We start from the raw sequence: 8,050 nt of genomic DNA, 5'->3' as shown, positions 1-8,050 counted from the left end.
AATCTTATTTCGAGTGTAAATCTTACTTGAACTTGTTTTTCGTGTCATGATTCTGCTTCAAGAACTTTCAAGCCATCCAAGGATCCTTTGAAGCTAGATCCATTTTTCTCATTTCCAGTAGTTTTATCCAGAAAACTTGAGGTAGTAATGATGTTCATAACATCATTCGATTCATACTTATAAAGCTATCTTATTCGAAGGTTTAAACTTGTAATCACTAGAACATAGTTTAGTTAATTCTAAACTTGTTTGCAAACAAAAGTTAATCCTTCTAACTTGACTTTTAAAATCAACTAAACACATGTTCTATATCTATATGATATGCTAACTTAATAATTTAAAACCTGGAAACACGAAGAACACGGTAAAATCGGACATACGCCGTCGTAGTAACACCGCGGGCTGTTTTGGGTTAGTTAATTAAAAACTATGATAAACTTTTGATTTAAAAGTTTTTTTTCTTGGAAAATGATTTTTCTTATCAACATGAAACTATATCAAAAAATCATGGTTAAACTCAAAGTGGAAGTATGTTTTTTAAAATGGTCATCAAGACATCGTTTTTTCGATTGAAATGACTACCTTTACAAAAACGACTTGTAACTTATATTTCCGACTATAAACCTATATTTTTTCTATTTAGATTCATAAAATAGAGTTCAATATGAAACCATAGCAATTTGATTCACTCAAAACGGATTTAAAATGAAGAAGTTATGGGGAAAATAAGATTGGATAATTTTTCTTGTTGTAGCAACGTGAAAATTGGTAACAAATCTATATTAATCATATCCTAGCTAACTTATATTGTATTATACATGTATTTTAATATATTATGTAATCTTGGGATACCATAGACACGTATGCAAATGTTTTGACATATCATATCGACCCATGTGTATATATTATTTGGAACAACCATAGACACTCTATATGCAGTAATGAGGGAGTTAGCTATACAGGGTTGAGGTTGATTCCAAAAATATATATACTTTGAGTTGTGATCTAGCCTGAGACGTGTATACACTGGGTCGTGGATTGATTTAAGATAATATATATCAATTTTTTTTCTGTACATCTAACGTTGGACAACTAGTTGTAGGTTACTAACGAGGACAGCTGACTTAATAAACTTAAAACATCAAAATGTATTAAAAGTGTTGTAAATATATTTTGAATATACTTTGATATATATGTACATATTTGTTATAGGTTCGTGAATCAACCAGTGGCCAAGTCTTACTTCCCGACGAAGTAAAAATCTGTGAAAGTGAGTTATAGTCCCACTTTTAAAATCTAATATTTTTGGGATGAGAATACATGCAGGTTTTATAAATGATTTACAAAATAGACACAAGTGTGTGAAACTACATTCTATGGTGGAATTATCGAAATCGAATATGCCCCTTTTTATTAAGTCTGGTAACCTAAGAATTAGGGAACAGACACCCTAATTGACGCAAATCCTAAAGATAGATCTATTGGGCTTAACAAACCCCATCCAAAGTACCGGATGCTTTAGTACTTCGAAATTTATATCATATCCGAAGGGTGTCCTGGAATGATGGGGATATTCTTATATATGCATCTTGTTAATGTCGGTTACCAGGTGTTCACCATATGAATGAATTTTATCTCTATGTATGGGATGTATATTGAAATATGAAATCTTGTGGTCTATTATTATGATTTGATAATATATAGGTTAAACCTATAACTCACCAACATTTTTGTTGACATTTTAAGCATGTTTATTCTCAGGTGATTATTAAGAGCTTCCGCTGTTGCATACTAAAATAAGGACAATATTTGGAGTCCATGCTTGTATGATATTATGTAAAAACTGCATTCAAGAAACTTATTTTTGATGTAATATATTCTTATTGTAAACCATTATGTAATGGTCGTGTGTAAACGGTATATTTTAGATTATCATTATTTGATAATCTACGTAATGCTTTTTAAACCTTTATAGATAAAATAAAGGTTATGGTTGTTTTAAAAATGAATGCAGTCTTTGAAAAACGTCTCATATAGAGGTCAAAACTGAAATGTCCCGTTCTTATTGATTAAAAACGTTCCATATTAATTGATTTCGTTGCGAGGTTTTGACCTCTATATGAGACGTTTTTCAAAGACTGCATTCATTTTTAAAACAAACCATAACCTTTATTTCATAAATAAAGGTTTAAAAAGCTTTACGTAGATTATCAAATAATGATAATCTAAAATATCCTGTTTACACACGACCATTACATAATGGTTTACAATACAAATATGTTACATCGAAATCAGTTTCTTGAATGCAGTTTTTACACAATATCATACAAACATGGACTCCAAATCTTGTCCTTATTTTAGTATGCAACAGCGGAAGCTCTTAATATTCACCTGAGAATAAACATGCTTTAAACGTCAACAAAAATGTTGGTGAGTTATAGGTTTAACCTATATATATCAAATCATAATAATAGACCACAAGATTTCATATTTCAATACACATCCCATACATAGAGATAAAAATCATTCATATGGTGAACACCTGGTAACCGACATTAACAAATGCATATATAAGAATATCCCCATCATTCCGGGACACCCTTCGGATATGATATAAATTTCGAAGTACTAAAGCATCCGGTACTTTGGATGGGGTTTGTTAGGCCCAATAGATCTATCTTTAGGATTCGCGTCAATTAGGGTGTCTGTTCCCTAATTCTTAGATTACCAGACTTAATAAAAAGGGGCATATTCGATTTCGATAATTCAACCATAGAATGTAGTTTCACGTACTTGTGTCTATTTTGTAAATCATTTATAAAACCTGCATGTATTCTCATCCCAAAAATATTAGATTTTAAAAGTGGGACTATAACTCACTTTCACAGATTTTTACTTCGTCGGGAAGTAAGACTTGGCCACTGGTTGATTCACGAACCTATAACAATATATACATATATATCAAAGTATGTTCAAAATATATTTACAACACTTTTAATATATTTTGATGTTTTAAGTTTATTAAGTCAGCTGTCCTCGTTAGTAACCTACAACCAGTTGTCCACAGTTAGATGTACAGAAATAAATCGATAAATATTATCTTGAATCAATCCACGACCCAGTGTATACGTATCTCAGTATTGATCACAACTCAAACTATATATATTTTGGAATCAACCTCAACCCTGTATAGCTAACTCCAACATTCACATATAGAGTGTCTATGGTTGTTCCGAAATATATATAGATGTGTCGACATGATAGGTCGAAACATTGTATACGTGTCTATGGTATCTCAAGATTACATAATATATAATACAAGTTGATTAAGTTATGGTTGGAATAGATTTGTTACCAATTTTCACGTAGCTAAAATGAGAAAAATTATCCAATCTTGTTTTACCCATAACTTCTTCATTTTAAATCCGTTTTGAGTGAATCAAATTGCTATGGTTTCATATTGAACTCTATTTTATGAATCTAAACAAAAAAAGTATAGGTTTCTAGTCGGAAAAATAAGTTACAAGTCGTTTTTGTAAAGGTAGTCATTTCAGTCGAAAGAACGACGTCTAGATGACCATTTTAGAAAACATACTTCCACTTTGAGTTTAACCATAATTTTTGGATATAGTTTCATGTTCATAATAAAAATCATTTTCTCAGAATAACAACTTTTAAATCAAAGTTTATCATAGTTTTTAATTAACTAACCCAAAACAGCCCGCGGTGTTACTACGACGGCGTAAATCTGGTTTTACGGTGTTTTTCGTGTTTCCAGGTTTTAAATCATTAAGTTAGCATATCATATAGATATAGAACATGTGTTTAGTTGATTTTAAAAGTCAAGTTAGAAGGATTAACTTTTGTTTGCGAACAAGTTTAGAATTAACTAAACTATGTTCTAGTGATTACAAGTTTAAACCTTCGAATAAGATAGCTTTATATGTATGAATCGAATGATGTTATGAACATCATTACTACCTTAAGTTCCTTGGATGAACCTACTGGAAAAGAGAAAAATGGATCTAGCTTCAATGGATCCTTGGATGGCTCAAAGTTCTTGAAGCAAAATCATGACACGAAAACAAGTTCAAGTAAGATCATCACTTGAAATAAGATTGTTATAGTTATAGAAATTGAACCAAAGTTTGAATATGATTATTACCTTGTATTAGAATGATAACCTACTGTAAGAAACAAAGATTTCTTGAGGTTGGATGATCACCTTACAAGATTGGAAGTGAGCTAGCAAACTTGAAAGTATTCTTGATTTTATGAAACTAGAACTTTTGGAATTTATGAAGAACACTTAGAACTTGAAGATAGAACTTGAGAGAGTTCAATTAGATGAAGAAAATTGAAGAATGAAAGTGTTTGTAGGTGTTTTTGGTCGTTGGTGTATGGATTAGATATAAAGGATATGTAATTTTGTTTTCATGTAAATAAGTCATGAATGATTACTCATATTTTTGTAATCTTATGAGATATTTCATGCTAGTTGCCAAATGATGGTTCCCACATGTGTTAGGTGACTCACATGGGCTGCTAAGAGCTGATCATTGGAGTGTATATACCAATAGTACATACATCTAAAAGCTGTGTATTGTACGAGTACGAATACGGGTGCATACGAGTAGAATTGTTGATGAAACTGAACGAGAATGTAATTGTAAGCATTTTTGTTAAGTAGAAGTATTTTGATAAGTGTATTGAAGTCTTTCAAAAGTGTATAAATACATATTAAAACACTACATGTATATACATTTTAACTGAGTCGTTAAGTCATCGTTAGTCGTTACATGTAAGTGTTGTTTTGAAACCTTTAGGTTAACGATCTTGTTAAATGTTGTTAACCCAATGTTTATAATATCAAAAGAGATTTTAAATTATTATATTATCATGATATTATGATGTACGAATATCTCTTAATATGATATATATACATTAAATGTCGTTACAACGATAAACGTTACATATATGTCTCGTTTCAAAATCATTAAGTTAGTAGTCTTGTTTTTACATATGTAGTTCATTGTTAATATAATTAATGATATGTTTACTTATCATAATATCATGTTAACTATATATATAACCATATATATGTCATCATATAGTTTTTTTACAAGTTTTAACGTTCGTGAATCACCGGTCAACTTGGGTGGTCAATTGTCTATATGAAACCTATTTCAATTAATCAAGTCTTAACAAGTTTGATTGCTTAACATGTTGGAAACATTTAATCATGTAAATATCAATCTCAATTAATATATATAAACATGGAAAAGTTCGGGTCACTACAAAAACCTCGCGACGAACTCAATTAATATGGAACGTTTATAATCAATATGAACGGGACATTTCAGTTGGTATCCGAGCGTTGGTCTTAGAGAACTAGGAAATTTGCATTAGTGTGTCTTATCGAGTTTGTTAAGATGCATTAGTGAGTCTGGAATTCGACCGTGTTTTCTTTAAAAATGATTGCTTAACATTTTTGTTGGAAACTATATATTATTAACATGTATATATTATGTGATATATTAATCTCTTAACATGTTTGATATTGTGTGATAGATGTCTACCTCTAGCACAAATCCCATTGACTCACCTAATAATAACGAAGAGTCGAATATATATTGGACTGATTCACAAGTTCCCGAAGAAGAACCGGAAGAAGAATCAGAACCGGAAGAAGAATCAGAACCGGAAGAGGAGGAACCGGAGGAGGAAATAGAACCGGTGGGGGAAATAATAAAACGGTTAAGTAAAAGAAAATCCTCAACCAACCTGTAACACCCCAACTTAACATGACCACAATATTGTCCGCTTTGCCCGCAGGCGCACGGCTTTTTCTTGGCGACCACACACGAGAAGCACTTTCCCAGGAGGTCACCCATCCTGGTAGTGCTCTCGCCCGAGCACGCTTAACCACAACGTACTCGCACTTATACTCAGCCTGTGATCCCAAAACGCGTTGTTTCATTTAAGCGTGAGTATTACCTTATAATCCCATGATCACTCATGTTCGTGGGCGATGTGGGATTTGCCTAGGGTGTTACATTCACCCCCCTTAGGGACTCATCGTCCTCGATGAGGTTTGCCTCACCACCCCCAACGGCACATGAGTGGCTCTGATACCATTCTGTAACACCCCAGCTTAACATGACCACAATATTGTCCGCTTTGCCTGCAGGCGCACGGCTTTTTCTTAGCGACCACACACGAGAAGCACTTTCCCAGGAGGTCACCCATCCTGGTAGTGCTCTCGCCCGAGCATGCTTAACCACAACGTACTCGCACTTATACTCAGCATGTGATCCCAAAACGCGTTGTTTCATTTAAGCGTGAGTATTACCTTATAATCCCATGATCACTCATGTTCGTGGGTGATGTGGGATTTGTCTAGGGTGTTACATAACCGACCAAGGTTAATTATGGTCAATGGTGTTTCCGCCAAGGAAGCAAAATATTGGGAGGATTACCAATTCTCCGATGAATCGGATTCCGACGAGAATTCCGATGATGTTATAGAAATTACCCCAACTGAATTTAAAAAGGCAAAAGAAAATAATAAGGGAAAGGGCATAAAAATAGAGAAATCTAATTCCAACCCCAATAAATTTATATGTATCGTCAACCCCCGAAGCCCTTAAGTTGTAAGAATGCCCGGGAACCTCTAAACCACCAGGTTTTTCTAAACCGTTGTGGAAAACGATAGCTCGTATTAGGGGAACATCATATATTCCTAGAAACTTGGCAAAATGAACCAAAACCGAAGAAGAAGAAATGAGCGAGTCAGAATAAGATAGTTGTATTCGTGTGGTGTAATATATGAAATATAGTGTGCTTATGCTTTATGATATATGTAAAAATTACTTGCATTAATAAGTATTTTTTTTTTCATGAATCTAACTCTTGTCTATTTTACAGTTTAAAAATAAAAAATGGATAGACAACCCAATATTTTAAGAGACCTACCCGGAGACATGATTGATGAAATCTTGTCTAGAGTCGGTCAGAATTCTTCGGCACAACTATTTACGGCGAAATCAGTTTGTAAGACATTCGAAGAACGTTCCAAGAATGTCTTGGTTTATAAGAGACTTTCGTTTGAAAGACGGGGGATATCACATTGGGAAACCCATAAGTTACGATGTGTTTACTTTGACGCATATATTGCGGGGAACCCAAATGCTATTTTATGCAACGGGTTAAGAAATTATTTTGACTCAATGTATCCGAATATAGGACTTCATGATTTAGAAAAAGCGGCTAACATGCAACATAAAGAAGCATGCTATGCTTACGGGTTAGTAATGTTCGCTTCTCACCAAAGTGAGAAAAAGAACATCGGGCTACAACTATTAAACAAAACGTTCCCACAAGTGACGGAGTCGGTAATTGGGGTAAGAAATGAGGTTTTTAGGTTATTACGAGACTGTTGGTCATTACGTAACCCTCATCCCTTTGACGACGTTACAACACTCTATCTTATCAACGGCCATAACGGTTATGTTCCACAAGACCAAGGATGGGAAGTATTCCTAGTAAAACCAGAATGCAAGACTTGTTTCTGGACGTATGAATTATGTGTCTTTATTGCCTTTGCTGAACGACTTGTGTACTAGCTAGAATTATCTTGACAACTATCTTGTATCAAAGTTATTGTGTGCTATATTTCATGCTTTATGTAAAATAAGCGGTATTGTAAGTTTGTAAAATATTGTATAAAAGTTTGAACGCGAAATATTATTATAATCAGTTTTTCATATAGAATTGTAGTAGTTGAATTGTATATTAGCTAATAAGGAATGAACTTAACGGGTAGGTACTACCCGAATTTAAACTTATAAAACGCTAATATGAAGAAAAAGCTTTTATAAATGAGTTCATATTATGCTACAAAATACTATTAACTACTCTTAATATTCTGTATGATTAACTTGTTCCATTTGACTATTTTGAAGGAAATGGCACCGACTACTCGACACACCGCGAATATGAATGAAGAGGAATTCCGTACTTTTCTAGCTTCAAACATAGCCGCAGTACA

Source organism: Rutidosis leptorrhynchoides, chromosome 3 (genome assembly GCF_046630445.1).
Source record: "Rutidosis leptorrhynchoides isolate AG116_Rl617_1_P2 chromosome 3, CSIRO_AGI_Rlap_v1, whole genome shotgun sequence".
NCBI classification, from domain to species: Eukaryota; Viridiplantae; Streptophyta; class Magnoliopsida; order Asterales; family Asteraceae; genus Rutidosis; species Rutidosis leptorrhynchoides.
This window is presented reverse-complemented; position numbering follows the sequence as displayed.